Here is a 12,475-nt window from a genome sequence, read left to right on the forward strand (position 1 = left end):
ACAAAATTGTCTTGTGAGAACTCCCTTCCTGCCCATTCCCACTTATTAGAACCATTGGTCATGGAAAACAATAACTGTTGCCACACAAACTAAAAAGTTTGAATATCAAGTTAAATAGTAATTGCATTGCAAGAATAGCAAACCATACCACCTGAGAGCATCAACGGAATGTTAGTTGAAAACCCCTACTCTTCACCCATTTCTCTGATGTCACATACAACTATGTACTTATTTCTTTGATGCCTATGGGGTATGCAGTGAAAATCAATCACCTTTAATTGCTTTCTGATCAATTGTATTTGATTGTAGGGAATACCTATGTGACATGGTTTCATAGTATTTCACTAGCAATGTTGATGCCTGGATTATTCCAAAACTGGCCAAATTCAGACCATTACATATGTTAAGGAACACAAATCAATACACTGTAAGCATCATAGTATCTACCACGGTCTTCTGAAGGAAAACCATGGCAGTAATCGTGCCCTCTAATCATGTCCTACAAAAATATTTTTAAAACTTCTATACATGTGAATAGAGAGATGCGGAGAAATCCATTTTTATTGTTTGATGAGTACGCATATGTGTCTCATAAGAAATACAATGTTTGGTAAATGGAGAGGTCTGCTAAGTGAGAAAACAACATTTACTATGGCCTGAGTTCTAAAGTGAGTAACCATCTCAGAGAGGAAATTGTCAAGGACTGAGGGGAAAGGAATGAGAAACAATTTTTTGTTATCTCTGGAATTGAGCTGTTGCTGCTTTACAAGCCAAACTATCAATATCCTGAATTAACAGGATATATAGAACTACAAGGTGGAACAAATGTGGACTCCTGATCATTACCTCCTGCTCAAGGTATGTCTAACTGTCACTATTTAAGGATATCCTTGCTTCCATTCAGGTAACACAATTATATGCACATTTATTGTAACTGACACGCACAAATTTAGGACAGGATATCCTCAAATCATGTCCTGTTAGGTTAGGTTCACAAACTGGTGAACACAACAGTTACTAATATTCAACGGGTTTTTACCCCCTCTTCTTTAGAGCATGGGTGATAATGTCAGGAGGCTACTGGTGCTGTCTCAGGTTGGTTCTTAATGATCTGATGCACAGGGACAATCCCAGGCAGCCAACCATTCACTTGAGATATCTACTTTAAGAAACAAAGGTGGCTGAGATTTTAGGTGAGTTGCAGTTGCAATGAGTTTCATGCATAATTAAATGCCTTATCTCACACTTCTGTATGTATATAGGCCAAAATTAACGCTTTTATTAATACAGCCCCAGGGACAAAAACATTCACAAACTTGTGCACTTTAAAACGCCTCTGGCCCTAGGTGAAAGAAAATTAAGGTGCAGAATCCAGTGGTTCAAGGTAGCCCTATATCATGGTCATTGTCCAGACATAAAGGGGGTCATTTATAAAGTTCGCGTAGTGCATATTTTTTCGCAAATGGTTGTTTTGCACGTTTCCATTTTGCACTGCTATGCCCAGTGAATTGTGCATAGAAATTCGCAAATGAGATTGTGGTTTGTGTGAGCATGCCCTCTGTGTGTGTTTATTGTGTTTGAATATAGGGCTAATTTTCACTCACAAAATAGAGTACTGCCTGCCCTACCCTGCCTGTGTGTTCCAAACTCTGCCTGCCCTATGCTGCCTGTGTGTGCCATACTCTGCCTGAGCCTGAGGTGTGAACAATGCAGGGGGTGAACAATGAAGACATTAAAAGGTGTGAACAGTACAGGGGATTACATGATTAAACAATACAGGGGGATTACAGCCTGAATCTGAGGTGTGAGCAATGCAGGGGGCTAGTTAATCTCAGTACTGATACCATTTAAAGTTTACACAAAGGTAAACCATCAAAGCAGCCAGACAGGTGGGGGGCCACACAGAAGGGGGGTTGCGGGCTGCCAGTTGGACAGCCCTGATGTAGGTGGCAGCTGGCATTCAACCTGACAACATTGTAATGGGTGCCTGAGATGTGTCTCTTGCGCACAAGCTTAAAGCTGGCCATAGGTCCCTAACGAATGACCTTGAGGTGGGTGATCTCATTGTGTGGCCCTTAGGTCAAACAATCGGATCACAGCGACGGGAATACAGGCCATCTGGGTGAGGGCAACATCTATGAGCTGTGATGTGGCCCTTGCCCCAACAAGATTTTTAAGCCTGCCTGATCAATAATTGACTAATTCTGGGCCAGATGTCAGGCAGGCCCATAAAAGGGCCACATACACATGCAGATAAGCTGCCTACTCAGTCTGAATGGGTCAAATAGGAAGCTTAAACTCCGCCCAAACACAACTTGAGCTTTTTGAAAAGTAAACATAATATCAAGCAACTTTGCAATATACATCAATTAAAAAATATGAAGCCTTTTCATGATTTTTAATGAAATAATATGGTTTGGAACAGTTCCCTAAGCCTGGTCCCCTGTTCCCCTGCTGATCTGGCTGACAACTTTGGGGGAAAAAATGTAATAGTAGACCACTGTCCTCAGCCTGCCTTCAGCCTGCATCCTCCAAATCCCACAATTCCCTGCACACAGGATGTCAATGAGGAAAGGGACATCACAGTGTAATGTACAGAGGGTTATGTAGTTCCTGCATGCTGTCTGTAAACTGTGGAGAAGTTGTTAAAATTTGTAACATCAGTGTTTTAGTCGCTTCTCCCCTGCCAGGATTGTAAATAATGCAGAAAGAGAAGAGCTGTTTTGTAGCTGGATTTCAGCATATAAAAAGGTATTTATTAATATGTTGTGTATGGCAACTTTAAGACTCTTTTTTTTTGTACTAATCCTGCCTATAGTTATAATCCTATGGCATGGCTTCTAATCACTTTATTACTTAGTTGCTTGACTGCACTTTCACTCTATTAAATGCTGCTACTCTGGTGATCACACACGATGTGGTGTCAGATTATGTACAATAGAAGAGTCTTTAATAAACAAATGATTTTATTATTGTGGCCTTTACATGAGATTTGCTTAAAGCTAAATATGATTTAATCATCAAGAAATTTGCTTTGCAGTTTTAAAGAGGGGTGGCTGAGTATGTCTTGTTTTACTTTCACGTAGCTCTAACATTCTCAGTAAGCATGGAGCCAAATTAAATTATTCTTTCCCCATAATCCTGGTTATAAATAGAATTAGCATGCAGAGCAGTTGGCCACCGGTCTTGTATTACATCACAAGTGCATTACTGTTTCACCAAGCATATCATTATCCTTTGACCCATAGCCTTAATAATGGGAAGAAAATCTCCTCAGTTTAGACCACCAGTAAGACTGGTTCCACTATGCTACTTCCTATCACGTGGCAATTTCAGGCTGAGAGAAATCACACAAAACCCTCTTTAGGTGTTAGCTCACTTGGATAAATGAAACAATCAGTTCCTCTGCTCATTGTCCTTGGCAAATTAAATACTTTCATACAGTTTTATTATTGCTCTGTCTAAGACGACAGGTATGACCCTCTGACTGCTCAACAGAGAGAGAGCAGGCCCAGACTGGCAATCTGTGGCTGCTGTAAGATGCCATAGTCAAGGGCTGTCCAACTGGAGGCCCACAGGCCAGATGTGGCCCTTCAAAGGATTTTAATGGCCCACAGTTTGCTCTAGAGCTGTATGGGAATCACTATTTAGTGGGCTGTTGGGGACTGTTTGGGCCTCAGTGTACTTAAAATGCCAGTCTGGACCCAGGAGAGCGCAACTGGAGTGTACCATAAAGCAATAGCATGACAAGATGTACTTGAAGATGACCAGCTGCTGTGCCAACCATGTCTTCATTTTGTGTGGGGTGTTTGGGCTCAGCAGCAGTACTGTTACTATGCCCCAGAAGCCACTATGTCACAAAGTACTAGAGATCACAGTTCTGTCATTTTGCTGGGGGCAGCAGTGTCATTTTGTCTTGTATTGGCTCCGAGGCACAGCTGTCCTATATGCTGCCATTATATGCTGTGTTTACTGGGAGATGTTCTATGCAAGGCATCACATCCAAAACTAGGGCTGGAATCACAATGCAGTCCTTCGATGGGGGATTTGGGAGTCCTTGTGAAACAAGAAACAAGCAAAATGAAATTATTTTATTTTATGAGTCTCTGTACCATTTAATGCTGGGGGTCACTGTGCAAGCTGATGCCGGGAATAACTATGTAACTTCATGTTGACAGTAACTGTTCCCTTTTATATTTGCATTTTATGGGGTAAACAGGACAAAGTATGAATTTTCATTTACAAAAGTGCATATGGTGGTCAAAATTGGGTGCACTGTGCAGGGAAAATGTATGGTATTAAAATGTAGGCCTAGTAAGGTATGCTGTAAGAAAACCTTACAACCTTTTTTCCTCCTATCTTCTATACCCCTGTAACTCATTTTCAATCAAAATACTTTTATTTTTTTTGTTACCCTACTTTTTGTGAATTCCAAAAATCAATAAAGACTACAATATAACAAAACCCTACAGTATTTTCTCAGGATGCGAAGTTGCTTAAATCTCACAATAATATCATCATCACACAGGGCAGTGCAGCAATATGTAGGCCCACTTCACTTCAGCGATCTTGTGTAGAGTGAGTGTTATGTTTGTGGCTGGGGGGGCAAGTAACTGCTCTGTTATTGCTGATGTTGAAGGAAGATCGATAACTTTTGTGGGCGCTACAAAGAATCATGGTGTAGTCTTTGCTTTTGCTTTTCATATCCAAGCTTTCCAGATTTGATTGAAGGATATCAGTTCTTAATGTTTCCTTAGTGACTTTGGGTTTTGGGGCTGCTGGGAGATGTAATTCTACAACCCCTGGAGGCTGCATGTTGCACTGGTCTGTTAAAGCTAACTACATACTGGCTGATGTGGGTTACTGCACCAGTGCAATATAGCAACTACATTGCTATTGGTCATGCCCCCCTTGTTTTTAATTTGCAGTATATCGCCTACACTGGGACTGTCCACTTGTCTATTAATGGCAATATAGCACCTACACTGGCATTAGTCATGCCCCCTTGTCTTTAAATTGGGATATAGCGCCTACATAGGGATAGGTCATGCCCCCTTGTCTTTTAATTGCAATATAGCACCTCTACTGGGATATGTCATATACCACTTGTCTTTTAACTGCAATTAAGCACCTACACTGGGCCAGGGCATGCCCCCATGTCTTTTAATTAGTAAGAAATACAAGCAGCTAAGCTTTACAGTTTTATGACTGTATAGTTATATGCCAAATTTAAAAACAAAGGAAGATACTTCCGTCTGACACACACCAAACATTCCAACAATTTGAGAGGATAACAGTAAAAAAATAGATATATAGGAAATTACAATGTTATTTTGGGCACAGGCGACTCCATTGTGTTTTTGTAAATTGGAACGCAAAAGCTGTCTAGGCCAGATTCGTGCTGGCTGTTTCCATATAAATCTGGGAATTGAGTCTTTCTAAAAACTGCCTTGTGACAAAGCATTTTGGACGAAGATCAAATGAGTCAGTAAATCTTCTGTCCTACAGAGAATCAAAGAAATGTATGAAAAAATAAAATGACCAAAAACAAGAGGTGGCTTAATGAAAGCCTGAATTGGTCTCAGGAGTCTGGACCTCATGGAATGTGTCACCCAGTGTAACTGCTATCAGCAGTAGCAAAACAACCTCCCACACAGCAACGTTCAGCAGGGCAGGAAGGAGCAAAGGGCTATCTACTTGCTGAAGATGGCATCAGTATTGTCACATATAAGTGCTGAATGACAGACATCACATTACAACGCTGAGGCCCTGTAAGTCACTGCTGAAAATGAAGGTTATTCTAGCATGTTGTCTGAAACCTGACCGCAGGGGTATCATACTTTAAAAGAGCTATCGGGATTAAAACTTAATGAAATTTGTAAGTTTCACAATTATAAAGCAGAACCCAAAGGGACGCTATATCAAAAAGATAAATGTGCAGGCCATCAAGCAGGAACTTATCGGTTAAAGTTCATAGAAAAGTACTGCTTCAAAAGTGCGTGATTAATGAAGGGCACAGTAAACTTAATATATAGCAGGTCAATTTGCCAATTTCTACAAATAGACAAGAAAATAGAGGGACACACTCCCATGGCATAAAATCAGTGAGGACAATTTATTCATAAAAGAGTCATACTTATATCAAATAAGCAGTAGAGCCCAACGCGTTTTGCAGTCTTCTGACTTTATCAGGGAAATCCTGATGAAGTCAGAAGACTGGTGAAACATGTACAGCTCTACTGTTATTTGATCTGTGGGTGTGGGTCACAATATAAGCATATTTTACAAAATTTTTACCTCCCTCTGATGGCATCTCCAGCATGCATTGACATTATGTCCAGCCTACACTGAAGTCACTGATGTCAGGCTGCAGATAAAATAGGTCTGAGCAAGTAAAAAGCTAGTTGACGCTATGGGTGTGGATCTACCCAATGAGACGCAGGCAGGTCTTTGCAAATCATTTGCACTGTGCTTAACAAAGTGGTTCTTTAGTGGGTTGTTGTGTCCAAGAATGTATTAACTAAAAAACAAATATTATGAAATGGACATGAATGTCTTATTCATGGGATAAAGTCAGAAAAGTTGCAAATTTTGCATTTTGTCCAGAAACCCATAACAACCAATCAGAACAATGAATTTACTGTTCACTTGTTTGAGAGTAAACACAAGTTAATAGATTTAGTGTACAACATATGACACTTTTTATATTGCCCCCATTAGAATCATATTGATTTGGCTGTAAATTTTATCTTATGTGCGTCCCATACAGGAGAGACAGAAGAGAAAACTCAGTCTCGTCAGATTGCAGGATTTCAGTCTGCTTGCTTGCTACATATGTATGCAGTACATACCCTAATGCCTGTGGTAAACCACATCTAAAGATTGGGTGGTTTTTAAAGATATTTGATGGCTTCTGCCCTTAAACCATATCCGCAGCAAAGCAGGCGTCACTGTTTGCAGACTTTGATATGTAGCTCATGGTTCCTTGTTACAGGTTTTCAGTATAACTTTGCTTTAAAGACAATAAAACTAGTAAAGCAGTGATACCTACATGACGAGATCAGAGATTGCTTCTCCAGGGAAAAATGTTGTAATTGTTGTGATTAACATAGATAATTAGTATAAATGCATAATATAAATGCATGCTTTGTGGCTCCGCAAAGGCTACTGTAGCAGTCCTATCAACCCTCCCAGATTTCTCAAGAGTCACCTATATTTATTCCTCCTTGTTTACACTGCGTTCTGCATTCCTTTTCAGAGCACAGAGACCTGCACCATTCCCCTTGGATCAAGTGCTACCTGTGTTAGGCACCAAAAGTGGTGGGCAGAGGAAGAAACACCTGATCCCTCACCCATTAGCAGTGGCAGCACATTCTGATTACCTTTGTTCAAGGTAATGCCCGGGCAAACATGGCTGAACTTGACCCTATCAAATGGCAGATTATAAATTCCAAGTTCTGTCTAAGTATAAAAAAGTCATAACTCATCAACATACTCTTAATGGTATTTGCACCATTATATTATGCATTTCAGTTAGCATGGCTTGAACATTTCAAGGCTGCAAGGCAGTCTCATTCTTCAGACTTCTAGCTCAGTGTGGTTTCTCTACAGCAGCCTTAATGTGGCTTTGACCATTCCTGAGGTCGGTGGCTAAAACAGAGAAGCTGTGGAGTCACACTCCCTGACATGCAAACTATACAAAGCTGAGAACATCTGTACACATAAAGGGCCCAGATATTGCTTCCTGGTTAGTTAGTGGTCAGAGGAACACACCTATTCCTTCCATTTGCATCAGCTCTTTCAGGAAGAACTGAGTGACTTTATCTGTTGGCATTATGAGTGGGAAATATGCTGGAAATGGAGATTCCAGACTTTTACTTTCAAAAGTGAAAGGCACTCTAGTTCAACCCAGCTGTAGAGGTAGGAGGGAAAAATACTGCCACTTTTCTTTTAATAACTGTCATACACAAGTGGTTATATGGATATAAGTTCCCCAAAATAAAAAAAGGTTATGAAAAGCACCATTATTATTATTTTGGGGGCCATAAGGTGCAAACCTTTGTCTTTCTGTGTTTGTCATTTCTGTGTTCTGAATACAGGGCTCCCTGGAATTGGCAGAACTGTATAAAGAGAGAGTGGGTCGTGTATCCTGGAATGCCCCCTAGCTTGCATGTCATTCAAATGCCTGGACAAGGTACAGAGCACAGCCTTTGCCTTAGACACAAGTGCTCTATGCACCAAGTGCAGCAATTTTGGACCCCTTAAAGTGAGCATATATTGATCTCTGACCAGCCACAGAAAGCACACATTGTACAAACTGGCCAAACTAGACCACTTATGTAAGGCCAGCATTGCTGCTTTTCAAACAGTATCCAGGGCAATAGTAAATGAGCCCTACAATCTCTAAGTATATACAGAATGATATTTAATAAGATGCAGTAAGGTGTATTAACAAAAATATACACAAATGGAAGATGGCCAGTCAACTGCCCCAACCAACAAACATTTATTTGGGATGCTATGGGTTTTCAAACACCTGCCTTGACTCTCTTCCTTTGCACTTGGATTACAGTAGCCTGATAACAGGAGGATAAGCTAAGGTTCTGTGTATTTTATATACAGTATGGGATCTGTTATCCGGAAACCAGTTATCTAGAAAGCTATAAATTACGGGTAGGTCATCTCCCATTGACTTAATTTTAAGCAAATATTTCATAACAGTACCTTGTACTTGATCCCAACTAAGATATAATTAATCCAATGTTTCAATAATTTTTAGTAGACTTAAGGCATGGTGATCCAACTTACAGAAAGACTCCTTATCTGGAAAACCTAAGCATTCTGGATAACAGGTTCCATACTTGTATATATTTAAATGCATGTACACACACACACACACACACATATATATACTCATACACATTTATATGTGTGTGTATGTAAGTTTGTTAAAAAATATTTTTCTTATTGAAACTGCTTAAATTATTCTTTATAGCTTATCTTTGTCTTGTCAGATCATTACTTGAAGCTGTCAGCACCGTCATTCGGACACCTAAGGGACAGATACTGGGATACCACTTGCTACGGCAGCCTCCTTTCTCTTCCCGAGGCTGCTTTGCTGAGACTTCTGGTAAACTAAAGTTGTGGCTTAAAGTTATATCACTGTTATATGAGCTGCGTGGGAGCACAAGTAACATGAGGAGTATGTTACATAGTTACATAGTTACATAGTTACATAGGGTTGAAAAAAGACCTGTGTCCATCAAGTTCAACCCATCCAAGTAAACCCAGCACACCTAACCCACACCTACCAATCTATACTCACATAGCTCCGGAGAATTAAGAGGTTTCTCTGGGGGAAAACACATTATAGGTAAGTGGCACAGTGGTTGAGTGGTGATCGCTGCTGCCTTGCAGCATTTGGGTCCTGTCATCATATATATATGTGTGTGTGCTTTTATACATTTTTACTAACTGCTTTCAGTACAAGTCTTCACCAAGGCCTCAAAATTATTTCATAGTATGAGCTTTGTGACTTTAGACTTTGTTTCATAGAAGGGGAAGGTCAAAATCAAGTTGCACAGGGATAAGTATGTTGCCCTCATGCTGTCCACCTAGTTTGCAGTGACTACCTTACAGGTCAGCACTGGGTATAAGTAGTAGTGGCATTTAGTACCTAAAAAATAGCAATGCAAATACATCAACTTTCCAGCCATTTATCAAAGTGGACTCTAAAGTTGGGGTCATTTATAAACACTGGGCAAATAGCAAGCAATCTATGATTGTTTTTTCCAGCCAGCTGCAGGAAGAACAATAAAAGCAAACTTCTGATTGTTTACCATGGGTTACTGCCAGGGCCGGAACTAGGGGTAGGCAGAAGAGGCAGCTGCCTAGGGCGCAACGATTGGGGGGCACCAGGCAGGAGCCTCTCCTGCCTACCCCTAGCTCCTTTGTCATTGCCCCCTCTCCTTGTCATTACACGGTGGGGGGAATGAATTATCGCATCGGGAACGGTGCAGGGGCGAAGTGGCCGACTGGGTTGCCTAGGGTGCCCAGTCAGCTTGGCCTGCCCCCGGTTGCTGTATTTGTGTTGGAGTGCGGTGTTAATAACAGAATTAGCATTGGATTCCCTTGGGGCAAGTCAAGTCTGTATGTGGTGGTAATTCCAGGGTTCCATCTTAAGAGAAGCATAGATAGGCACATTGGTGCTCCATGCAAGTAGGCTCAATTTGCTATCTTCTCAATTTTTTTCAGTTTTCTCAACTAAATTTTAGCACCCAAACTGTCACTTTGCAATTATACTTGCTTTTTGTAAATGTGTCCTTTTATGTGATTTTAACAGTACGCTGGACTAAAAATGAAGAAAACGACTTCTGCCACAAAAGATATTTATTTAAACATATGGGGATGTGCCAGCAGAAAATGGAGTTGCATTACAAATATGACAAAACCCTGCCTAGAGCAATGAGAAGCAGTTATTAAGGGCTCGTTATGTTTGATTATGCTAATTGCCAGAGACAATTAGGGTCAGTCTGAGCTAGTGGGACACTGGGAAAAAACCTGGCGGGCCCTGCTGACCCAGGCCAACTCACCCACACGGATTGTCGTCTCTGCCACAATCACAGCCATTAAAAAGGAGGGAGCCAAAAGGTGCAGTGTACAGTGGGGGATGCTAGGTGAAGGGCCCTTGAGTTTGTGGGGGGGCCCTCAAAGTGGCAGCCCCAGTGGGCCCTGGACACTTCAGTCTGACACTGATGACAATGTAGTGGCCCGAAGAATATTTATATACCTTAATAGATTTTATCTTCCATTTAAAATGTGGCACTTATTGTTTGCGGAGAACATTCTTTATCTGCAGATTTATATTAATACATGAGGGAGCTGCCATAATGCTCAGATTCAGCGCCAGTCTGTGCTAAATTTTACAGCTGCAGCAAAACCTTCTGGATTTTATGAGATTGAGATGTCTAGCATGGTCCCTTTTCAAGGACTCCTGAGACCCTGAAGAACACGTTGTTCCGCCCAACATTCTTTTCTAGGAATAAATGTACTTACTTCATTTATCAGAATGCCAAAATATGGATTAAAAAAAGCCAGTTTTTTTTTCATGTGCATTACCTTTGATAAAGAATTAAGCAGGTTCGGAACTGCTTGGTGGAAAAAATGCTTTATATGAATAAAATAAGAGTGCTATATTCTAATGTAGGTGACAAATTATATATAAGGGCTAATTGCTGTGTTCTTAAACAAATCATATATTGCAATCTTTAGTAAATGCAGACCAATGAGTTTATATTGCAATAGTAAAGAAATGGAGTCAACAATACAAGGCTCTCTTACTTATCGGGTCCTCAAAAACAAGTGAGTTATAGGGGCCACTGCATGTTATATAGAAACTGAAAGAGCCAAGTGGCTTTCGGATGGGCGTACTCAGTCAATATGTGAAAGGCACTGGGTTTTTATCTGTAGACATCCTCATATTTCTGATTTCTGATAAACGCCCCTTTTTCCTTTTTTACCCAAACAGCCAATGCAAGCTCTACATTTTTATGCTTTATGAAAAGTAAACATAATTTCAAGCAACTTTGCAATATACATAAATTAAAAATTGAGCAACCTTTTCATGATTTTTTAATACAATAATATGGTTTAGAACAGTTCCCTAATCCCAGCCCCCTGTTCCCCTGCTGATCTGGCTGACTACTGTCCTCAGCCTGCCTCCAGCCTGCATCCTCCCAATCCCACAATTCCCTGCACACATGATGTCAATAATGAAAGGAACATCACAGTGCAATGCATTGTGGGTTATGTAGTTCCTGCATGCTGTCTGTAAACTGTGGAAAAATTGTTACAATTTGTAACATCAGAGTTTTAGTCCCTCCTCCCCTGCCAGGATTTCAAATAATGCAAAAAGAGAAGAACTGTTTTGCAGCTGGATTTCAGCATATACAAATGGTATTTATTCAAACTTTTTAAAAGAAGTGGGTTACAGTGATAGATATATAAGGAGTTTCTGTGTTGTGTGGGGCTCTTTAATAAATTTTGGTTTGGAAGCCAGAGTTCTCCTTTAACGATAAATATTAAATTTTGTTTTTCTATAATATTGATAGATCGGATAAAAATATATATATATATTGCTCTAGCAGCTTTTCTTTTTCAGACAAAAGGGAAAGAAATCAAATCCGTGGCTTCTTGTTCAATCGACATTAGGCAATCTTTAGTGAAAATATATTGCAGCCGTGAGGAAATCTGAATGGAAAAAACAAGGCTAAATGCCCAACTTTCATTTAACTGTAACTACTACGTATACTGTGTAATTTCCAGTATTAGAATAAGGAAGAGAAAACCACAGTCCAGGGTGGACAATATGCATCAATTGTGTTACTCACAGACAGTGTGCATGCTGTGGTCTGTTCACCAACGATAGTAAGGGGTTACATACAGTACATATTAGTAATTTCCTTACACGTATGAT

General features: G+C 40.3%; 1 protein-coding gene across 2 annotated transcripts in view; it reads right to left on the reverse strand.

Annotated features, from left to right (window-relative positions):
* prkar1b (protein kinase, cAMP-dependent, regulatory subunit type I beta) overlaps positions 1–12,475 on the reverse strand; it is a 124,417-nt gene that overhangs the window by 33,752 nt on the left and 78,190 nt on the right.

The sequence above is a fragment of the Xenopus tropicalis genome, chromosome 9 (assembly GCF_000004195.4).
Source record: "Xenopus tropicalis strain Nigerian chromosome 9, UCB_Xtro_10.0, whole genome shotgun sequence".
NCBI classification, from domain to species: Eukaryota; Metazoa; Chordata; class Amphibia; order Anura; family Pipidae; genus Xenopus; species Xenopus tropicalis.